At 35.6% G+C, this 25,607-nt stretch overlaps 1 protein-coding gene across 8 annotated transcripts in view; it reads right to left on the bottom strand.

The window, feature by feature from the left end:
- PCDH7 (protocadherin 7) overlaps window positions 1–25,607 on the bottom strand; it is a 473,458-nt gene that overhangs the window by 176,515 nt on the left and 271,336 nt on the right. The gene's annotated exons all lie outside the window — the stretch shown is intronic.

The raw sequence follows: 25,607 nt of genomic DNA, 5'->3' as shown, positions 1-25,607 counted from the left end.
GGTGGCAGATATTACTGCAGCTCCACCATTGGAAGATCTTGTAGATCACGTGTATAAATGAGTTTTTGTCTTTTCGTGTGAGATACTATTTTCAAGTACAATTTTACAAAAAGGAAAAATCGTTTTTCAACAGTTGTCAGGTATTCTTGTCTTATCTTGCATTGTAATCAGATGTTTATGTCATCCTTTTTGTTACAGGTCATTAGAAATCTCCTCAACTTTATCAAATAAATCAATTAAATAGATCTTTTTTAAAAGGTTCATTCTTTCTTTTTTAAAAAAGCCTGATTCACTTCCATCCAAAAAGTACTGATTTCATAATTTAGGCACCTTGTCTTCACTATATTTGATAAACATCTTTACTGCTAAAAAGAAATCATGGTCTAAATCGTCTGCAATAAATATCTTAAATGGATTCAAACTCTCTGAGCTATTAAAAAGTTCAGTCAGGACTTTGTGATGAACTCAATTTTTAAAAAAATCAAGCTGTCAGGTTTTTTTAAAAATCCTAAATTGTTTGTCTTTAAAATTAATATTCATGGCTGTATGAGAATCATCAAGCATTAATGTACATGCATTAATACTACCATCATTGCAGAGGGCCTGCAGAGAAAGAGTTCTTCCATTCCCAGTTTCATTTTTTAAACAATCTCTTGCTATTTTAGCAGCACTCAACACTAATACAGAAGTAATCAAATTAGCATTAGCGGTTCATGTTGCAAAATTCAATTTGTACTGCTACAACATCAAAGTAAAAATATTTGCATATCAAAAGTAAAAGAGGTGGGATTTAAATTAATTTAGTGTCTTAAACAAAATTAAGTAGGCCTTGATGGTAAATTAAATGATAAATAGTTCACAAATACCAAACTAGAATATATTTATATTTCTTTTCAAAAAATCCCAAGGCCTGTGTACTAAATGCTAATGAAATATGAATATTAGAAAAAGAATGGAATATGACAGTGCATATGGAAAATGTTGGGTTTCTCATATTCTGAGAATTCTGTTTAAATTTCATTCAGACTGTAGTGTTTACAACTGTTTATAACTCAGAGTATATAGGTGAAAATTCTATCTATTATCTATCCATTTAGCATAATACAATATTCTAAATCTAATTATCACCAATATTTTACCATGTAAGAAAATGTAGTGGCTTTTATACACTTGTGGGCATAAACATGACAAAATACTGTGACTTCTAAGAAATACATTCCTTTTTTTAATCACCTGCTATTATCATGAAGTTTCCATCTGCTTATCACAATGATTAATGTTTTAATAGTCCTTCCTCATGTGGTGATTCCTATGGCCAAGTTGGGAGAAACACACTTTTTTTATGAGTGGATGTTTTCATGTAACCAAAACTATGTGCTTCTCAGGGAAGGGTGGGGGTGGATAACGTTTTCAAAGGAGTAAATCAAGCCTTTAAAATAATTTACATTTCTGCTTTAGCTCAGTCTTCTCCTAACAGAGACCTAGTGAATGACCACTGTTTGCAATATAATGGAGTCCCTGAATATTAAATATTCCCTAATGTACCCGGGGCATTATGTTCCTTCCTCCCTGGCAACAAACTCCCAACCTGCCTGTTATGAGAACTGCTTCCTAGGTCATTAGATGTAACTCTGCACTGATATTTTATTTTTTGTTTCCTATTCCAACTAATGTTTAAACTAAAACATGTTTCTATTGTACTACCATGCTTTCAGATATTTCCAAAATATAGAAAAATTTAATGTATTCAGACTATTTTATCTTATATGCTTACTGGAAAAGAAAGAAAGTGCTGTTTTATGAGCCATTTTCATGATTTTAAACAATGTGATATAATTTGAGAAATACTAGTGACAAAATTTCCCAGAGATATTATAAGTAGTGTCCACAACATTTTATAAGTACTAAATGGGCTTCATGGAGCTAATCTGATAGGTAGCTATACTTATAAACTTTTAAGTTATTAGCCAGGTGCCCTTACAGAAAAGACATATCAGGAACAGGTAAACAAGAAAAAGAAAGCATTTTAAAGTGAAAACTTAGGATGAAATAGATATAGTTTATTAGCTTCATCTAACTTCTAAATTTCAAGTTGTTAATTACATGATATTCGGGTAAAGGTGAGCAGGCAAAATGACAAATTTTACATTTATTTATTAATTAAAGAATTATTGTCCTTGGATTAAGTTTTGTTGCTGCTGTTTTTTGTTTGCTTTACCCTGTGAGTTGGAAAAGCAGATTTTCGAGTATGGTACGAGAGTAACATTGGTTAGCTTCCCCATCATAAAGGAATAGACTGATGAAAAAGTCATTCTTTGTAATGTATAACCTATGAAATTGTAATTTCCATGTATGTGTGACATATCACAATATGCTATGGGATATTATGCCCAAAGATATTTTCAAATACATTCTGAATATATTAGAGTACTTTTAGGTAAAAAAAAAAAAATTGAGTTGTACAAAGATCACGTTTGTCATTGTTCAACCATTTCTTCATAATGATACTATAGTCATTTTGTGGGGGAGGGGCAGGGATCATGTGAAATAGGGATTGTCTGTGCATTTCTCACAGATTTTGCTTTGCAGATTTGATATAACATCTACACAAAAGTGAATCATTTGATAATCTAATGTGGATACAGTATTTTGTTCATTTGCATGCTTTTAGAAAGGCCCTTCTAACTAAAATCTATTTTCATGGGAAATAATAATTCTCTTTTCAGGAATACAAGAGCTTAATTTTTTAAAAAGAGAAAAAAGTGACCTTTTGGGAAGAGAGGACAGAGATCTGAATATTAATGCAATCAGTAGCTGTCATTTAGAAGACAAGGCAAAATCATCTGCAGACCAAAAGAAACCTAAACCTAGGTATCTATGACTCAATAGAAATTATTAATAGGAGGAAAATTTCAACTTAAGAAACATGTGGATTAAATTTTCCTTGTTTTTAAGAAAGATTAAAAATACCTGTTTCAAGTCAGTTAGCTATTTCTGGTAGGAATAATTTAAGAAAGTTACAGTAATTAGTATAATATATAATTGGATTATGACATGTTGCATAGGAAACTCTTATACTTTATTGTATAATCAGGAAATGGTATTTCATCTATTTTTTGTTGTCATTCATTTAAAACTACAAAGACCAAAAGAAATAAAATTAAATGAAAGGGTAGTGAAGTATTTAAAACGACATAGTTCAGATCTTCTTTTACAGATAAGAACACTAGAGTGCAAAAGGACAGTGGTTTGCGCAAGGTCCCACAACTGGCAGCAAAGCCAGGGGCAAATCACTGATTAACAAATTTCAAAAATTAAGAAATGTGCTTATTTCAATATGAGAATAATTTGAAGGAAGATCAACTGAGAATTGATGAAGACCTGCTCTATTATAGGCACTATGATACATGCTTCATATACATTTTTTTCATCTCACTCTAATTCAGGAGGTTATGGATTTTATTAATTTTTTTAATGAGAATACTGAATATCCGGGAGACTAAGTAAATTGTTCAAGGTTACAGAGCTTGTAAATTGATTGCATAGTTACCACTAAAATCCAAAGTGTTCCTCTTTCTTATCTCAGTTTACACATTAAAATAACTAAAACTGAAGGCCAGTTCTATAACCAAACTAATATAGAATAATATTTGTTGAAATAATGAGGGTGATGATTTATAAGCTTCCTAAAGAGGAATCAAATGCAAATTCAATAAATACTTAGCTGTACTTGAGGCTCAAAACAAAGACAAATGAAACTTTTTAGCAAAAGGACATAAAAAACAATGTAGAAATGTGGCCTTACTTTCCTTGAACGATGTTACTAAACCAAGCCTTTGCCCCAAATGACTAATGTAGTTCAAGTTTGAGTGGAATTTCTTTTCATACATATTTAGCTTCCTAATGGCTGTTTTTTTTTTTTTTTTCCTTTTCCGATATGAGAGTTTTGTTTGGATTTAACATGCCTTTGCCACATTTTGCTTGGATTATTCTATTGCCCATGGAGATCTCTGTACTTAACTTGTAAATTTCATTGCCATAGAAAGGAGCAAACTGGTTGCTTTCAGATGCCTTTAGATGACTATAAAGGACCCAAAAATAATTTTTAGAATTACACATTGGCAGATATTTTTCTCTTGGATATAATTCTATTAACTTTGCTCTCACTGTATTCTTTATTTGGGAAGCCTATATTAATGATTCCGAAATCACAGTCTTTTAGAATTTGTTGAAAAGGCCCTAAACATTTGAGACTTCAACTTCTTATGTTTATGTATGAAGAAAATGAAGACCTGAGAAATAAAGTTGGATGAAAAAAAATTTCCAAGTAAGAGAAGATCCAAGGCCACATCTAGTACTGATGAACCTATTTGCAAGACAGGAATAGTGACACAGACGTAGAGAAAGGATTTATGGACACAGTGGCATAAGGAGAAGGTGGGACAAATTAAGAGAGTACTGTTGACATATATACACTACCATGTAAAAAACACAGAGATAGTGGGAAGCTGCTGTATAAGGTAAGAAGCTCAGCATGGTGCTCTATGATGACCTAGAGGGGTGGGATGCGAGGAGTTGGAAGGGAGGCTCAAGAGGGAGGAGATATATGTACAGTTACAATTGATTAACATTGTTGTACAGCAGAAACTAACACATTTTGAAACAATAATCTTCCAACTTAAAAAAAAAACAAAAAGCAAATCTAGAATTCCTAATCTGATACTCTTTTCATTCAAACACAACAGCAGTGATAGACAAACACCCCCCTAACAAAGATTCCTAGATATTTAATGATGAGAAATGAGGCTGACCATTATCCAAGAGTGCCATTTTAAACAGACTTTTCTGTTTCAGTGTGGTGCTATTTATGAAGCAAAACCTTATATTAAAACTAACACCTCCATATTGATCCCTCCCCTCAGCTCACCTTTACTTCCTGCACAGATGAGCCGTGTGATTGTTTTTTTTGTATTTCATATATTTTTTAAAAGTAACGTATCTGAATGTAGAATGTATTTTACTGATTCCTTTATTTCTCCAGCTCTGTAAACAATGAAATAGTTGTTTTTTCAAGTCGATCAATCTCAGTACTATAGACACTAGCGTAAGATCACTACCTGGTGTAAGAAGTCTTAGAATTTACTACAAAACAATGTGGAATGTTTTTTGTTAAATCCACACAAAGACTTTCTTCGACTCAATGGTGTGGGGCACTATGACAGCACAGAGTGTCAACAGATAAACGGAAATACACTGTTACAATGCTATTATTAGTATTTATAAGAGCTCTAGTGCTCTTGATAAATGAAGCCACGTTAATTAGTTTCAGGATTGTATTTCCACTTTGGCATATCCACTAGCACTTCTGAACATGCAATTAAAATATTTCAAAATGTCACTTATGTTTCCATTCTACAAGAAATGCATACTGATTATGGCCACTTGATTTATACTTGGACACATACATTTAGAAACAAAATGTGTTAACATTTTAGGGTTAGGAAATCTCTCCTACACTGCTTGCAATAAAAACTGATGAAAAACAAAACTATCAATGCTGATGCAAATGTATAATGATAGCATTTTTCTGAGTATGAAATATGTCCAGTTGTATATAAATGATTCAATCCTGGTAAGTTTGCTTTGCTTTTATTTTGGAAAATGTAAATTCAATGAGAATTTTGGGATAATCAGAGAAAGCAGACAGCTTTTTGGACTTCTCAAGTTAGCTCTCTGTTAAACAAACAGCATCACTGATTTGAAAGTTAGTAACCCATGTATTGACATTAAAACAAATTACCATTCTCTCTTAAATTATGGGAGATTGATTTTCATCTTTGTCCAATAAATACCAGAAATCCTTTGATTCATACTAAGAGTGGTTTAAAACAAAGTTGATATATTTTCTGTTTTCTATTAAAAAGAAAATTACAGTATAGATTAGATAGATGAAGATACATGTATACATATAAATATAGATGTATGTGTATATAATAATAACAATATTTTCCAAATTGTTTGGCCAATGTAATACCAGCTTGATTTCTTGTACAGATGTAGTCAGAGAGCAAAGTAAAGCTACACAAGGGACCCCCTGCACTACTTCCTTGATCTCAGGAAGAGGGAAGAGATGTCTGGACAAATGTAGAGGCATGTTGCTAATTGCTTTCCTATAAATGATAAATTGAGTTTTGTGAGAAGAACAGGTTGTATATCTGGCAGATCCCAACTGCAATTAATGTTTAATGTTTAAACCACTGAAATATTTTTCTTCCTATCTTTAACTCCTCAAAAATCAATAATTCAGAAAATCTCTAAATTCCTCTTTAATTCTGCAGGAATGTTCTAGGTACTATCAGACCTAGACTCAAGTGCCCCTCCTATCTTATAGATACAAAGGACAGTACAAGAAATGATACTCAAAAACAGGGTGGACAGAGAAGTTACTGTTAAATGTGAAGGAGATCAGTAAAGTAGCTGAAAAATAAAAGAACCCTCGATGGCATTTAACACATAACATAGCAGTCCATACATAATATGAAAAGGGTTAAGGATTATTTTATTAATTAATTTAAAAAGGAGGAAATTTGAAAAGGGATTCTAAAATTTGGAATTTGGGTAGAGATGCTAGCTTTGTTCTGAAGATCAAATCAAACATGGATGTCAGGCTTGAGAGGCACCATGATTTTATCTCCTATGGGTGAGAAAATAGTGGAGGTTATCTTGAAAGAAAAAGCCAGAGCATAGATAGATCCACCAGGAAAAGTGGGTGGAGGAGAAAGAAAGTGAAAGTGTTAATCGCTCACTAGTGTCTGACTCTTTGGGATCCCATGGACTATAGCCTGCCAGGCTCCTCTGTCCATGGAATTCTCCAGGCAAGAACACTGGACTGAGTAACCATTCTCTTCTCCAGGGGATCTTCCTAACCCAGGGTTCGAACCCAGATCTCCCACATTGCAGGCAGATTCTTTACCATCTGAGCCACTAGGGAAGCCCAGGGATGGAGAAAAGAAGTAGTAAAAACTGGGAAACAAATCGGAGATGGGAGAGTTTACTGGAAAGATTGGTGAACACTCCTAAGGAGAGTGGCGCGTGAAAAGGGAAAAAGAACTAGAGAATGACAGGTGTATCCAATGTTATCTCTTCCTTCCTGCCTTCCCCTGCTCTGCCACTGCAGTTCTCCATTCTAATAGAGTCCATGCACCAGCAATAGAAACAGAACAGAACCTGGCCGCAAAGGGGAGTGACTAGTACTCTAAACCATAAAACATGAATTCTGACTATCTCTATACTGGGCCAAAATTAAAAAAAGAAAGAATAGAGGCAACATTAAAAAAAAAAAAACTCAGTGATATAGAGCACAAAGCATTTTCATATCAGTCAACACTGGCATCAGAAGACTCAACATAAAACAGCAAGGTTAAGAAGAAGGGTGAAAACTTAATCCTTTACTATTCCTGGATGCTGTATACTAATACATGAACTGATACACTCTATTAATTTAAAAGGACAACTTTGAAGAGCTTGTACTTTACTCAGTGATGGAATATGGGCTTTTTATTGTCTGAAATTGATTTGATTTCTAATAAAATATTTGCTTCAACCTTGGGCAGCAAGGCAGCAGATAGCTCAATGTAAGACATTAATATAATGAAAGATTGTGATATTTTCCCATGCAGTTCAAAGACTCTAGTGTTATACATCAAATTCATGTCCCTTGTAACTAAATCTGTCATAAATCTAGGCATCCAAAAATGAAATGTGTTTCTCAACAATAATCTACTGTCAATATTAACTTAATAAGACTTCAAATGCTACAACACTTTCTGGTGGTTTTTAAATTCTTCACAAATAAATTATTGATCTTGGTTTTTGATAATGATATTAATAGAATATACAAATAGGAAAATGAGGCATGTGAGAGATTATCGTATCCCAATCATTGAAACTATACTTTTCTTTTAATCTTTCATGATCATAAGTAAATATGCAAACAGAAGCAAAGGTAAATAAATATTCTGATAAATTTTATATTTTGTTACACAAAATTAATAAAATTTAATCTTAAATTTTAAGAATTTAAAAATTATTGAAAAATTTGAAACTTCTAAGAATTAAAACATAAGCCATTTAAATATAATTACTATAAGTGTTTTTCTCCCTTTGTTCAATAATGAATGAATCACCTGTTTCTGAGTGATCAAGAAATCCCATTCATTTATTTCTTTACAAGCCCTGTGTTTTCTTCTCTTCAGAATCCATTAGAGAAAAAAATATGAATTGTGAAGTTAGGAGTAGTTCTTAATGTTCATGTTTGGTTTCATTTTGTCTGTTAGTACTTTGTGGGCAAGATTAAATTCTGTTAGATATAAAAGGAAATCCTATGCTTGTGCTAGTAGTTAAATATGCTCTTCAGAGGAAAAAAATAGTTGTAACATCTTAGTGTTAGATAATGATCTTGTGAGTTGCAGATTATTATGACTCTGAATTACTAATCTGATACTTGTGGAAAGTATGTTTTTGTTACCAGAAAGCTATAACATAAACAGTTCTCTTGAGTTCTTCTATGCCTAATGTTATTTTATGTGAGACTGGTAAGATGTAGAGTGAATATTGATACCCCACAGGCTTCCCAAGTGGCTTAGTGGTAAAGAATCTGCCTGCCAATGCAGAAGACTCAAGAGGTGAAGATTTGATCCTAGGGTTAGGAAGATCCCATGGAGTAAGAAATGGCAACTCACTCCAGTACTACTGCTTGGAGAATTCCATGGAAAAAAGAGCCTGCTGGGTTACAGTCCATGGGGTCACCAAGAGTCAGACACAACTGAGCATGCACACACCTTTACCTTTACCTTTTTTCTTTTTAATTATCTTAAAGCAGAAGCATCTTAAGCTTCTATGCAGTGGGGAAAAAAAGAAAGCAAAAGGCCCTTTATTTCCCAAAACTATCAACACTGTTGTTCTAATAGTTCAAGGAATGGGAAAGAAACAAGTACAGTTCTTGAGACTTTAATATAACTATGACAAAAACTCTCTTTAATAGCAATGTTCTAAGGTATTCTCAGGGTGGAGGCCACGATGCCATATTAGCATATAGGAAAATAAATACCATCAAACTGACCTCTGTGAATAAAAACTTGCTAGAATGTAACATAGGAAGTAATTTATGAGGACTGTATATTCACTACTGAAAAATCTAGTTTAATGGTGAGACTCAGAAATAATTCCTACCATTAAATGCAATTCTTACCATGGAAAAAGTACTTGAAAAATAATTAGTTACATATAATCATTCTATTTTACAGTTAAGAAAATCAAGGATCAGAAAGGTACAAGGCTTTGTACCTTAGGGATAGAAGGTACTCAAGGTCACACATAATGCTGGAGGCAGTCAGGATTGAAAACCAATTATTTTGGATATTGATAGGTCCTGATTAATGTATAAGATATTTTCTTATGCATCAATAACCATAGGATAAGAGAGTCAGGCCCCTATGAACTTAGACTGGGCCACATATATGTATAATATCTAGTTCATTGCAACATTATAATGACCTTTTGAACTATATACATGAAAATGGCCGAACAACAAAGAAAATTCAGAGTATGCAAGAAAAAATAATCAGCTGCAAAGTTTTAGATTTACTTGAAGACAGGGCATATACATCTTTACATCAGCATATATGCATCAACTAAAGTGCAACAGTCTCCACATGTTATTTAAGTACCAAACAATTTTTATTTCAAAATGGTGTTTGAGAGGGAAAAGATAATTGTCAGAGTCCTTAACACATTTAAAAGCACCAGATCAGAGATTACTGGGCTTTCCTTGTAGCTCAGACGGCATGACTGGCCAGAGGAGAAGAGAGCTGGGGAGAGAAGAAGCCTGAGATTTAGGCTTCGTAATATGTGGATCAGAATGGCAAAGAATCTGCCAGCATGGCAGGAGACCTGGGTTGGGAAGATCCCCTGGAGGAGAGCATGGCAACTCACTCCAGTATTCTTGCCTGGAGAATCTCCATGGACAGAGGAGCCTGGCAGGCTACAGTCTATGGGGTCGCAAAGAATTGGACACAAGTGAGACGACTAACACTTCCACAATTTCACTCACAATAATGAGCCACGTGAAATTTCCATGCCTCTGACTGTAATGAGGGAAAGGTGGGAAGAGTAATATGAATACTGAAATGCAATTCAGATAATTTCTGAGAACAAAATCATGCTTGCAGATTTGCATTTGGTGATATTTCTTAACATTCTGCTGCTGCTGCTGCTAAGTCGCTTCAGTCGTGTCCGACTCTGTGCGACCCCATAGACGGCAGCCCACCAGGCTCCCCCATCCCTGGGATTCTCCAGGCAAGAACACTGGAGTGGGCTGCCATTTCCTTCTCCAATGCATGAAAGTGAAAAGGGAAAGTGAAGTCGCTCAGTCGTGTCTGACTCTTAGCGACCCATGGACTGCAGCCTTCCAGGCTCCTCCGTCCATGGGATTAACATTCTACCACATTGCAAACTTTGCTTCCATACAAGTCCTCCAGAAATAGAAGGCAAAGAGAAGAGGGAGCAGAAGAAAAATTGTATATTGGCTCCAAGAGAAAGTATGGGAAAAAGCAGGTCTTGCTTTGACTACAAAACACCTTACTGAGCCCTCATAGACAGAAATGCAGTGAATTATCTGGGAAACAACGTTAGGGACAGAAAAATATGAGAAGGGCTGAGAAAATTGAGGACAAATAGGAAGGTGCCACAGAGAAAAGAACCCAGTGCTACCTACCTAGATAATAGTTCTAACTCTTCCAAATAAGAAAACTGATCTAAATATTACTATTTTTTTCATATCTGTTGTACATAGAAAGCTTTTGAAGGATTACAGTCTAAATGCTTGTTTATCAGTATTACATGTTTAAAATTAAAAGTTATTCAGATTTTTAAAATAACCACATATTTTCACTGGCAGCAACTATTCACAAATAATGAAAGCCATGAAATGAAAAGACACTTGCTCTTGGAACAAAAGCTATGACCAACCTAGAAAGCATATTAAAAAGCAGAGACATTACTTTGCTGACAAAAGTCCATATAGTCAAAGCTGTGGTTTTCCCAGTAGTCATGTACTGATATGAGAGTTGGACCATAAATAAAGCTGAGTGCTGAAGAATTGATGCTTTTGAACTGTGGTGTTGAAGAAGACTCTTGAGAGTCCCTTGGACTGCAAGGAGATCCAATCAGTCAATCCTAAAGGAAATCAGTCCTGAATATTCATTAGAAGGACTGATGCTGAAATTGAAGCTTCAATACTTTGACCACCTGATTCAAAGAACTGACTCATTGGAAATGCCCTGATGCTGGGAAAGATTGAAGGCAGGAGGAGAATGGGACAACAGAGGATATGATGGTTGGATGGCATCACCGGCTCAATGGACATGAGTTTGAGCAAGCTCCCAGACTGGGTGATGGACTGCCTTGGGAGCACTCAAGATCCTGTTTGGTTTAAATACTCGCAAAGTTTTGTGGGAGGGAGGCCAGCTTCAACGTTCAGAGATAATAGGCATTGATAAATTTTAAAGTAATTGTAATTTCAGGTCAAAGAGCATTTTTCACTAGTGTAACATGAAAAGTGAATCAATTCTAAGAAGCTTTCAGAGTATGAAAAGTGTTCAGGAGATAAAAATGAATAGACGAATAAATAAATAAATGTGACAAGTAAAGCTGGGTAAACTGACATCACTTTGCTTTGTAAAGTAGAAGTACTTTAAAAATATAAGACAAATGGATGCAGGTAATATTATCTCTGGAAAATGCCCGTTGCTTGAGCATTTAGTAGTCTTCCTCATATATTAAAAAATCACTAAGAATGTCAGGATTTTTATGTAAGTAAAACTATTCTTATATAATGATTTTCCCTGTGTGAGTGAGGGACATCCTGTATTATATAAATAATGAGGGAGAAAAAAAGAACGGTAATGATTTTGGAGATATGATATTATACATTTTTAGAACATGCCAGAGTGATATGTCTTCTTTGGAAATCTGTTTCATGGCTGTTTTATAAGCCAACATATGAGCGTTTTGAGTCAATCAAAGTTCAGTGAAACTTCAACTTTCCTCAGTTCCTGGTAGGAGAACACAACATGTGCGTGCATGCATGTGTGCACACAGACACAGACACACACACACATAAGAAATGAAAGGGAAACAGAGTAGATTTGTAAAGTACTGCTTTGGCTCTATTTTTCTAAGGGGGTATCTGCTCCCTGGATTCTCTCTGCTGGCAATCAGCCTGCTGCCAGCTCCAAAATCAGTCAGTCACCAGCCAGAGAACTACATACAGGAGTTCCAAAGAGATATAACCTGTGTGCTTAACTTAGGCTAATAAGAGTGAGAAAGAATACGAGAAATACAAGCCAACTAAACAAAGCGTGTCTTTCTTCTATAGCTGTTACTAATTCCCATCCCCCATCTGACTCTATTTTCTTCAAAATAGACCTCATAAAATATACTTTAAATAGAGTGAACAGAAGGCAAAAGAAGACGAGAGTGGCTGAGGATGTGATGGTTACATAGCATCACTGACTTAATGGACCTGAATTTGAGGAAACTCCTGGAAATAGTGGAGGACAGGGAAGCCTGGTGAGCTACAGTCCACGAGGTCACAAAAAGTCAGACATGACAGCGAGTGAACAACAAAAACAACACAGTGATATGCCAGCATTTTTTAAATGGTTACCATGGCCATTAAATATGGCCACACAATAGGGACTCCTGAGCTGGGCTATCCTTTCCAAAGGAGGTTATAAAATACTACCTTACGTGCTTAATATGTCTTGGCACTCCTGGATATTTTGGTTAATTATCAGAAATTAGCTTGAGGGAAAGATTAATCTTTTTAAGTAGCCAACACACAACTGGTAATTTCCAGTTAGTCAACTCTCAAGACAGCTTCCTCTATTTCTTATCATTATCATTATCAAGAAAAATGGGAGGCTTACACGGAGAAAAGTCTCTATTAGCCAATTTAGTTCATTAAGTATCTGACTTTTGGTTATGAAATGAAGGATGCTTGAATTAAAAAGAAAAAGAACTTTTATATTTAGTAGGAAATCATTAAGTGTTTGTGAAGAATTTCTGTTTTGTTTTCCTCTTTAGGTCACCCAAAGCATTATAATTAGTAATCAAAGAGAGAAATATACATTTAAGAATGAAAGGAAGGAAGGAATAAAGGGAGGAAGGAAGGAAGGGAGAAAAAAATTGCTCTGATTGGAATTAATCTACTGACACCAAAACTTAGGACTTGTCTTGAGAAACAAGAAGGCTTCTAGCAGTATTTGTTCTTTGGTGGAATTCTAGAAGACACTTGGGCTAGATGTAGGGGTATCTGCCCCAAATCTACGCTCCTACTCCTGACGATCTTCCTTCTTGCCTTTGCTGTTTTGCTAGCAATTAAACAAGACTTGCTTTTTCTCAGTGACAGAAAATAAATTTGCATGAATTCAACAAACAACATTTTCCAGCAAATTTCAGGTTATACTTTTTTAAGAAGTAAAATAACTCAATCCATTTGAGTAATTCGTTAAGGGAAATTTGAGAGCTATTACAACAGAGAGTAATAAAATTTCCTCCCATAACGACAAATTGGATACAATGGAATCGGAACTAAACTATAAAAAAATTTGGTGATTTGAACCTTAGTAGCACAGCAATCCTGGCATATCCCGTCCAGTGCAGTTTTACCCCCATATTCATCTCATTTCACCCACTATCCTCTGCTATTACCACCAATATTTAATGCATTCAGTCATGCAGAAATTCTTGACTTTAGTCCCCATTCTCAGGAAGACCTCAGTTATCACTTTTTCTTTTGGTACTAGAACATCTTTCCTAAATTCCAGTAATGTGGTTTGTTGTTCAAGACCTGTAGGTAATCCCTTATCACACTCAAGGGCTTCCCTGGTGGCTCAGATGGTAAAGAATCTGCCTATATTCTGAGAGACCTGGTTCAGTCCCTGGGTGGATAAGATTCCCCTCGAGAAGAAAATGGACACTCACTCCAGTATTCTTGCCTGGAAAATTCCATGGACAGATGAGCCTGGTGGGCTACTGTCCATGGGGTCACAATGGCTCAAATATGACTGAAGCGACTAACACTATCACTCTCAAAGTTAAACCACTTGATCCAGTAAACATGATTTCATAATTTAAGTCTAACTGGTCTACCCAAATTCATCTTCCCAAATAATACTTTCTCCAAACCAATCTCCCCTCTTGACCCCAAACATGTCATGACATTTCTCAATCGCTGCTCATGCTGCATCCTCACTCTTTCTGGGTACCTTTACCTAAGAGCAAATTTATCATGAGTTTAATCTGTGCCAAATACCACACTCCCATATATTTTAGGGAATTTGTTTCTGGTTGTTTTAATTTCACAATCATGTCATCTTTTCAGAGGTCAGCAAAGTAATCTATCATTTCTTCATATCCCTTCAGTTCAGGTCAGTTCAGTCGATCAGTTGTGTCCGACTCTTTGCGACCCCATGAATTGCAGCACGCTAGGCCTCCCTGTCCATCACCAACTCCCGGAGTTCACCCAAACTCATGTCCATCGAATCGGTGATGCCACCCAGCCATCTCATCCTCTGTCTTCCCCTTCTCCTCCTGCCCCCAATCCCTCCCAGCATCAGAGTCATATCCCTTAATAATACTTATTTCTCATTTAGCAAGTTTTCTAGAAATATTTGTAAGAATTAAACTGTCTAAATTAGAAGAAAACAAACATGATAACACAAAAGATGGTGAGTAATATCTTTTAGAATTTTTTCATTTGAGGATGAATGTGAGTTTATGTTGCCGAGTCTATCTCGATGGGGTGAGGTCGGGTGAACCAGGCCTGATTTTACATAAGCAATTTTATGTCATCTTAGGTGGAATGATCTTAGCCTAGAATGTGGGATGATGTGGGTGAGGCCAGTGATTTCAAGAGCAAAATAAGATCTGTGAAGTGTAATTGAGTTTTGGAGATAATTTGTTTGCGCTGTAGAGGACAATTACATAAAAAATAGGTTGGGCATTTTAATGGTCCTGATTACCTCACTCTGTGAGAGTGGTGCGCTCGTTGTGAGACCTGTTGAATGCATGTACATTAGAAAATGACTGAATTTTCAAGTTGGAAGAGACTTTGGTGGGTCATGTTACTAAAGTTCTTTATGTCCTATATGGTAGTAGCCTCCTCTATTTACCTTTCATAATCTCCATTTTACTGTAGGGTCACTTGGAATTGAAATAACCTCTGAAAAAAAAAAAAATCTACACACACACACACACACACAAAGTAATGTAACAAGTCAGTTGACTGACTCATATCAAAAGAAACATTGTGCTAAATAACCATAATAGCCTACAAATTTTAGCAACTGCAAATGAAATATTGGTGTTCAGATTAAGGAAAATTGGAACACTTTTCATTTCCATAATAATAATTCTGACAGTTAAAGAGAGAATAATTTTAGTTATAAAAAGATTTTCCTTTTCATCTTAAAAAAGTGATATGACTAAATTATCACAAAGACTGGAACTTCTTAGATTTTCTATAAATGTTAAGCAAATTATAAATAGAGTCATCTTAATTTTTTTGTTGTTGTTCATATGATCTTTGCAGCTTTTGCTTTAGTCACGTATGACCTTTTATGGTTAGTGTAGCTACTAACACAAGCACTTTGTTAAAAGGAAACACTGACTTAAAATATATCATTCATTATGCACTTTGGTCAAAAATGTTTGAAAGTCACTGACAAGAAAGCTTGTTTACCAACAGAGACAGATTCTAATCCTGATTCAAAATTTTGGGAGGGCTGGGGATCTGCAGTTTTAATAGGGTGATTCTTATACAGATGGGTTGAGAACTACATTTTAAGAAATGCTGATCAAATTTACAGTAGTTACCAATAAAGCTGGAATTACTGAGCCACAATTACCTGGGACATTTTAGAGAAATAATCCTGCCTAAACTTGATTTACATAAACACACAGCAGGTGTTTGGGTTTATTTTCTTATTGCTTTGCTGCCAGAATTCAGAGAGTAATTGGAGCCCTGGTTTCAGTCTACTTAGAGATGTTGTTTTGTTTGTTTTATTCTGTTTTTCCTGGAGATTAAAAAACCTGATTATAAACTCTGTTAGCCCTTTGTTAAGGTTTCTCTAACTACATATACGTTTAGTTTATACAATCAAGTTAAGAAACTTAGGATCAGAAACAAATTCTAAGAACTAACATAGTTTAGCTTTCAACCCAACAGTTTGTAACTTCTAAATAACCTCTGGAAGGGAATTCTTTTGCATATTTCTAATGATGTGGACCTGATTACTTTAAAAGGTAAATGATTCCATATTTGGATAACCTGAATTATCCTATTGAAGTGTATGTAATATTCCTTCCTAGAACTTTAGCTACCAAATTACAGTATCATTGATCTTAGAGGTATGTGTCATTTGTATCTGAACTTACACTATACTTTACTTATGAGGATCCTGAAGCTTAGGCAGATGAAGAGACTTTCATCAAGTCAGAGAACAGATTTTGAAAACCTGAGCTCTTAAATACTTTATACTACAGTAACATCATTTTACATATTGCTCTGCAGCTGCAGAAAATATAAGAAATCCCTCTTCCATCTGACAAAGCTAGTTAATAGTTAGCAATATCTTCTGTAAACCAGTATTGATTGACTGAGTTACATAGATGAAGTAAAGAAAACAATGTTTTCCTTTTCTGTCTTCCAGAAAGGAATGGGAGGGAAAAAAAGAAGTCTGATATTTAAAAGGTATCATTCAACTCATATGAAATATTATTTGTGCCAGAAATAAAGAAACTACCACTTTGTCACACTTCTATGCTGCAGTAATTTACAATAAAATACTGGGAGCATAATAGGTCTATTTCAAAATTGTTATTAATAAAACACTATTTATATAGCACTTACTACATGCCAGGCATGGCATTCAGGAAGCAGGCAAGACACAGCGGTATGCACAGTTCATGGTGTTCAGACTCTGTGGTCTGATCACTGGGGTGAACGTATCTGCTGGGTGAATGAGGCAAAATGAGTAACTAACTCTATGCCTCAGTTTCCTCATATGTAAAATGAGGACAATAGAATTGTTGTTATTTTTTAATTAATTAACAATTCAGAGAGAAAAGTCTAGTGCACAGGAAATGATTGATAATCAAAATGGTTATCTCTTTAATTCATGCAAAAATGATGTGCAGAAGGAGATCTTCAGTAAAGTCATGAAAGTGTCTGCAATACTCAACTTCTAAATAAAGATGAGATCTGAACATGAGTCCATTTTGACATTGAGATTCATAATTTTAATCACTATTGTTACTGAAAACCAGAGAGTAAAGCTTCAAACATTGTTCTACACATTTTGCTGAGAGATAAGATACCTTAAAATCATGTATTTCAATCTGAGTTTTCAGAGTTTCTGAGATTTCAGAGTTTTCTTTTTATTTCTTCTCCTCTCTGAGTCTAATTTCTTTTCTTTCCTCCCAAGCAGTCTTGGATCTATGAGACTCAAAAATTACATGTGTCTAGATGTTTAAAGATGAGGCTTAAGAAAGAGCTTGCAAATGTGCACAACCTCCTCCATCATTTCTTTTCTTTTCTTTTCTTTTTTTTTTTACTTTCTTGGTCTTGTAGGTATGAGAACAAAACTCTCTGCTTCATTTGGGTTTGTCAACATGTTTCCTGAATTGTTTTTCTGATGTTGTCCTTCGGTTCCTGAAGGATTCATAGAAAAGGAATTAACGCTCCCCTGGGGAACCTCTGAGGAAAATGTGAAACAAAACCAAACTTCTTTCTTGTTGAGGAATTTGCCACATAGGTACAACAGTAGAGCTTCAAGGAAAGAAACACAAATGGCACATCTTAAGTGCCCAGGGGTTCTTTATGTGTTGCATAGGAGCAACATTCAAAATATTTAACCACTGGTAAAGCAAGGGCATGAGTCTTACAGAATGGACAGTGGCCGTAAATAACCAGTCAGTCTATGCTCTGCATTCTGGCCTAAAACAGCTCTGTCTGTGAAGCTGAAATGACTCTTTGTTCTCGGCACAGTGCTTTAAACAAAACAGGCTCTCAGTAAATATTCTCTGACCGAGATACATACCAAATGTTATAAAGGGAAGGAGAGATGATCATTTCATGCAGGATCCTAAAGCTGTGACATAAATTCATGGAAAGAAGTAATATGTGTGAACATTAATGCATGGATCAGGGTTGTCCAGGAAGAAAAGAGAGAAAAACTGTAATAAGGCAACAGAAACCCAGTATACAGGCACATGCATGCTTGAGAAACTTGGAGTTGTCTGGTGTCACTATAAACTATTAAGAGCCATTTTCAGTTTTACAACATTTAATAAGAATTATTTTAATGTTCAGGTAACATACATGTTCACAATGAGGCATGAAAACTAATCACTGTTAGGCAGTTCTTTATTAAAGCTGGTTTCAAAATAACTGTCATGTAAAATCAACTATCTTTTCAAAATCTCTCATTTAAAAAAAAAATTGTTGTGAAAAAAACACCTGCACAATTATGTGAGCAGAAGGTAAAGTGTGAGCAGCATGGGTTTATGGGTTATTTTAGGAGACTGAAGCAGAAAAGAAGCAACAAAATCCTGCTTATGTGTTTCCTCCATCAAAGTCTCTAACCCTGACTTGAAAATGGGTTGCTCTATCATTTCTTCACTCTGCCATAGTTCTTCCTCCACATTCTTGATCACATTTTTTCTGTTATCAATGTTTATGTTCTTTCCACTGAATCCTGAATTTGTATAGGACAAGGATTCCAAATGGCTAATCTTTTTTCCTTCCTGAAAGCTAAATGATACTTGGAATACAGAGTCCACTCAACAAATACTTGCAAAATAAACAAAGAGAAACAATGGAGATTTAGAGAGAATAGAGTACTTGTGTCTGTTATTTTGCTTCTAAGGGCAAATTTTGATAAAATCAAGGAACTATTTCTATTCTACGAATATATATTTGGACCTTCTAAATATGAGACATCAAGTTGTGAGTGAAGCAGACACAGTGCCTGTCCTTTACTCACAGGACTGTCATAGGGTTCAGTCTAGTGCAAGAGTCAGATGCCCAGCCTAAGGCTCCTCTGTGCTGTGATATGGCCTCTGCCAGAAGTTGTGTAAAACGCAGCTGTGCCAGTTCACTTTACTGGATTCCAGGACAAAAGTCTCAATTGCGGGCTTTCACTGGGGAAAGGACTATAGATGGAAACTAAAGTTCTGGATTCAGAGGGCATGGATGCTTCATTTCTAAAATTCTTTGATTCTTGTGCTTTGGGAAATGCTATTCAAAGCACTTGGTTCTGAAGACTAATATTTATTAATATATTTATTTTTAGTGTCATTGTAAAATGGCTCAGTTTGAACAAGTATAATCAATCAGTGCTTATGTTATATAAATACATACTTATATTTATATATTTTCTTCTTTCTCACATATATATTTGCATATATATGTATATACATAAGAGAAAATACGTATATATATAAGAATACCTCTCGGATCTTAGGAGTTTCTATACGACTTGGTATTTCTGCTGTTTATAAAGTGTTGCTGTTGTTCAGTTGCTCAGTCATGTCCAACTCCTTGCAACCCCATGAACTGCAGCACACCAGGCTTCCCTGTCCTTCACTATCTCCCAGAATTTGCTCAAACATTCAACTCCATTGAGTCTGTGATCCCATTAGTGTACTTTGGTTTGTATGATTGTCTATATTTTCTGTCAATCAAATACTGTGTAGTCTTCTTGAAAAATCATAAACTGTAATCATAAAAGTCAGAAAAACATCATATTGCAGACTGTCCACTGAAGATAACAATGTGACCTATAAGAACTGCTTGATTATAAATGTGCAGGAAATTATATTTGGCCTAATTTTAGAAAATATCTATTGCTAATGTTTAGGCTCTTTTATGATGCATTTTAAAAGTACAATTCAAATAAAAACCAGACAAGCAACAGAATAAAAATGAATTGTCCTTATGACTTAGATTTTATTTTTATAATGTCAGTCATAGCTTTCCCATCTTGAATTCAACATTCTTCTTTAGCCACAATCTTTATATGATTTTAAAACAGTTTGAAAATTATTATAATTTTAATGATAAACTGTTTTTACTTGAAATATGTTATTTATATTGATATTGATATTTTATTAATTTTGTATTTTAATTTTTAATTTAAATTTAATAATTTAAAATTTTATTAATTTTAAAATATCCATCACACAGAAAAAATTAAAATCAAAACTAGATGGAATTTTAAAAATCTTTAGCCCAATTCCATAATTTCACAATATGGAAATTAAGGGATAAAGAGGCTAACAGATTGTCTGGTTTATTTCCCAGTTCAGTTCATTTCAGTTTAGTCACTCAATCCTGTCCGACTCTTTGAGACCCCATGAATTGCAGCACGCCAGGCCTCCCTGTCCATCACCAATTCCTGGAGTTCATGCAAACTCATGTGCATCGAGTCAGTGATGCCATCCAGCTATCTCATCCTCTGTTGTCCCATACTCCTCCTGCACAGTCCCTCCCAGCATCAGGGTCTTTTCCAATGAGTCAACTCTTCGCATGAGGTAGCCAAAGTATTGGAGTTTCAGCCTCAGCATCAGTCCTTCCAATGAACACCCAGGACTGGTCTCCTTTAGGATGGACTGGTTGGATCTCCTTGCAGTCCAAAGGACTCTCAAGAGTCTTCTCCAACACCACAGTTCAAAAGCATCAATTCTTCGGCACTCAGCCTTCTTCACAGTCCAACTCTCACATCCATACATGACCACAGGAAAAACCATAGCCTTGACTAGACGGACCTTTGCTGGCAAAGTAATGTCTCTGCTTTTGAATATGCCATCTAGCTTGGTCATAACTTTCCTTCCAAGGAGTAAGTGTCTTTTAATTTCATGGTTGCAATCACCATCTGCAGTGATTTTGGAAGTAGTGTTTAAATGAAAGTTCTTGGTCTTCATGCTTTTCAAACTGAAATATGTTCCCTCACAAGAATAATAGAATTTTGTCCTTAAAAGCAATTTTGATAACCTCAACTTCCATTTCATCCTAACAGTAATATGATGCATAGTCTTGGAGGACCTTTTACTCCCTATTTGTAATATAGCCAAATCTCAAGACAGGTGCCTTTTCTTCTTTTTTAGCTACAAATCCTACATAAACTTTATATAAAAGTTGAGGATTTTAAAAGTGATTTCCTACATCTACTCTTAAACGTTGGAGCCAAAAATGTATATGTATTAATATCAGTTCAGTTCAGTTCAGTCGCTTAGTCATGTCTGACTCTTTGGGACCCCATGAATTGCAGCATGCCAGGCCTCCCTGTCCATCACCAACTCCTGGAATTCACTCAAACTCATGTCCATCGAGTTGGTGATGCCATCCAGCCATCTCATCCTCTGTATACCCCTTCTCCTCCTGCCCCCAATCCCTCCCAGCATCAGGGTCTTTTCCAATGAGTCAACTCTTCGCATGAGGTGGCCAAAGTATTGGAGTTTCAGCTTCAGCATCAGTCCTTCTAATGAATACCTAGGACTGATCTCCTTTAGGATGGACTGGTTGGATCTCCTTGCAGTTCAAGGGACTCTCAAGAGTCTTCTCCAGCACCACAGTTCAAAAGCATCAATTCTTCAGTGCTCAGCTTTCTTCACAGTCCAACTCTCACATCCATACATGACAACTGGAAAAACCATACTCTTGACTAGACGGACCTTTGTTGGCAAAGTAATGTCTCTGCTTTTCAATATGCTATCTAGGTTGGTCATAACTTTCCTTCCAATGAGTAAGCGTCTTTTAATTTCATGGCTGCAGTCACCATCTAAACTGATTTTGGAGCCCAAAACAATAAAGTCTGACACTGTTTCACTGTTTCCCCATCTATTTCCCATGAAGTGATGGGACTAGATGCCATGATCTTCGTTTTCTGAATGTTGAACTTTAAGACAACTTTTTCACTCTCCTCTTTCACTTTCATCAAGAGGCTCTTTAGTTCCTCTTCACTTTCTTCCATAAGGGTGGTGTCATCTGCATATCTGAGGTTATTAATATTTCTCCCGGCAATCTTGATTCCAGCTTGTGCTTCTTCCAGCCCAGCGTTGCTCATGATGTACTCTGCATATAAGTTAAATAAGCAGGGTGACAATATACAGCCTTGACATACTCCTTTCCCTATTTGGAACCAGTCTGTTGTTCCATGTCCAGTTCTAACTGTTGCTTCCTGACCTACATACAGATTTCTCAAGAGGCAGGTCAGGAGGTCTGGTATTCCCATTTCTTTCACAATTTTCCACAGTTTACTGTGATCCACACAGTCAAAGGCTTTGGCATAGTCAATAAAGCAGAAATAGATGTTTTTCTGGAACTCTCTTGCTTTTTCGATGATCCACAGGATGTTGGCAATTTGATCTCTGGTTCCTCTGCCTTTCCTAAAATCAGCTTGAACATCTGAAAGTTCACAGTTCACATACTGCTGAAGCCTGGCTTGGAGAATTTTGAGTATCACTTTACTAGCATGTTAGATGAGTGCAATTCTGCAGTAGTCTGAGCATTCTTTGGCATTGCCTTTCTTTGGGATTGGAATGAAAACCGACCTTTTCCAGTCATGTGGCCACTGCTGAGCTTTCCAAATTTGCTGGCATATTGAGTGCAGCACTTTCACAGCATCATCTTTCAGGATTTGAAATAGCTCAACTGGAATTCCATCACCTCCACTAGCTTTGTTCATAGTGATGCTTCCTAAGGCCCACTTGACTTCACATTCCAGGATGTCTGGCTCTAGGTCAGTGATCACATCATCGTGATTATCTGGGTCGTGAAGATATTTTTTGTACAGGTCTTCTTTGTATTCTTGCCACCTCTTAATAGCTTCTGCTTCTGTTAGGTCCATACCATTTCTGTCCTTTATCGAGCCCATCTTTGCATGAAATGTTCCCTTGGTAGCTCTAATTTTCTTGAAAAGATCTCTAGTCTTTCCCATTCTGTTATTTTCCTCTCTTTCTTTGCATTGATCACTGAGGAAGACTTTCTTATCTCTCCTTGCTGTTCTTTGGAACTCTGCACTCAGATCTTTCCTTTTCTCCTTTGCTTTTCACTTCTCTTCTTTTCACAGCTATTTGTAAGGCCTCCCCAGTGCCATTTTGCTTTTTTGCATTTCTTTTCCATGATCCCTCTCTCCTGTACAATGTCACGAACTTCTGTCCATAGTTCATCAGGCTTAAATTGAAGAAATTAGGGAAAACCACTAGACCATTTGGGTATGACCTAAATCAAATCCCTTATATTATATAGTGGAAGTGAGAAATAGATTTAAGGGACTAGATGTGATAGATAGAGTGCCTGATGTATTAATATATACCTCCCTTAATTCATCTCCTACTCTTCTAAAAAATAATAATAAACAGAAGACTAAACCAAACCAAACTATGAAATGTATTTCTCCTCCTTTATGCTCAGAACCAAAGGTTCGCAATTTCCAGTGTCCTTTGAGTTATTTACTGAGCTAACATGAAACATTTTATGGATATTAAATCCTGTTGCAAAAACAATGACAGTATACTCAGTGTAAAATTCAAGAACTCGAAATACTGTATTTTTGTCCTGAACATCATTATGTAAAGGGAAGAAGGTAACATGCCTTTAATCCAGTAGAGACATTTAAGTATATATGATGCAAAGTTCAAATGACTGAGTTAAAACTTCAGTAGAAATTCTGACGATGTAGTTCTTGCTCTGCAATAATGTATGCTGATTGGAGAACAGTACTTTACAATTACTTAGAGCATATCTTCCAAGCTCTGACATCTAGCCAGCAGCAGTCAGGGATCTGCAATGAAAATCCTTTGATTTAAACAGCTCTTGCTTTGGAAAGTCGATGAGTTATAATGTTGATGGTCAGAAACAGCATACATGTTTAACAAGGCCATGTTATCCACCTAAATCATCTGTGTGAACTGAAAATTAATTACTGTGAAAGATTCCAAGCGAAAAATGTTCTTTCACTGCACAGAAATACTTTTGGATGAAAATGGTCATCCTGTCTAGATAGTATATGGAAATTATTCATAATAACCTGGCTGTAGCTGCTTCTAAATTTAGGGAAACATTGCTTTCTTTTTTCTTCTTCTTCTTCTTTAAAATGTTTTCTTCTTGAAGTTTCACAAAGAGATTATTTTGTTTTTGATGGAAGGATACAGATGCAAGAACACAAAAGGGCAAAACATTTAACACAACTATTTCCAGCTAGCAAGATTTTTACTTTCTCTTCTTTAATTTCTTTCAATGCTAATGTATAACTAGGAATAAACCTAATTTGTATGGAAAGATTCAATAGCATGATGTAGCATCACTCATGAGGGATAAATGCTTAGAATTTTGAAGATTTGCTTTGCATGATTGGTGAAAGGTGATTTGATATATTGTCATGTGATCTATAAAGGGAATAGTTTCAGGAAAAAGCAGAAGTTTGATAAAATATTTTAGTCAAATGTATTTAAAGCAAAATTATTTTGATAACAGTGATTCAATGCACACTAAAAGGCTGAAAAATTTAATGTTTTCCAAAAAAAATTAGCCAATAATTTTAAAGATGTTATCCTATAAACTAGAATTATTGAAATATGGACTATTTAACAATTTATGTATCTTAATGCATTGGCTGATCCAAATTGCTTCATTTCCCAGTTGTGAGTCAGGATCATGAAACATAAGTTTACATTGCAGAAAATACCTATCATATTTTATTATTCTACATAGACTCACATATAATTAAAATTTATAAATGACTGCATCTTAAAGACCATCTACCATATATACCACACAAATATTGCAAATCACATTACAATACAAACCTTTAGAAACTAAGAGTTATTGAATTTAAAATAACTGGATGTAAGCTAATAAACATATGTGTGTATGCTAAGTCACTTCGATTCTGACCAACTCTTTGCAACTCTATGGACTGTACCCAACCAGGCTCCTTAGTTCTTGGGATTCTCCAGGCAAGAATAGTGGAGTAGGTTGCCATGCCCTCCTCCAGGGGATCTTCCTGACCCAGGGATTTGAACCTGCGTCTCTTATGTCTCCTGCATTGGCATGTGGGTTCTTTACCACTAGCACCACCTGGGAAGCTCAGGAAACAGATATTATTTCTTATGGACTCCAAGGAATGTCTGGAGTCCTTTGTGTGAAAGCATATAATTATGAATTAAAAAATAAGCACTCAAGCAAAATGTATAGCAATAACTCTAAATATCTCTCATGTTCCTTGAAAGGGAATTTTAGGCAAAGGATGAAAAGTATCCCTTTACTCTCCACAGTTGGGAATAGCATTAAAAAACAAATAAAAACTAAGCAGTTCATCCAAAAATGTGGGGAAGTGGAAAGACTTTCTAGTCTGTGTGTGAATTGCCTGAGTGAGGGTAAATGCGTGTAGAACAATTTCACTTTAGTCTCCTACGTGCTGGGGTCTCTCAGTACTGCCCCTGCACTGCCCAAAGCTCTGAAAGTCCACGTGTTCTGCTGC

Source organism: Bos indicus, chromosome 6 (assembly GCF_029378745.1).
Source record: "Bos indicus isolate NIAB-ARS_2022 breed Sahiwal x Tharparkar chromosome 6, NIAB-ARS_B.indTharparkar_mat_pri_1.0, whole genome shotgun sequence".
NCBI classification, from domain to species: domain Eukaryota; kingdom Metazoa; phylum Chordata; class Mammalia; order Artiodactyla; family Bovidae; genus Bos; species Bos indicus.
Note: the sequence above shows the minus strand (reverse complement) of the source record. Positions and strands in the feature narration are given on the sequence as shown.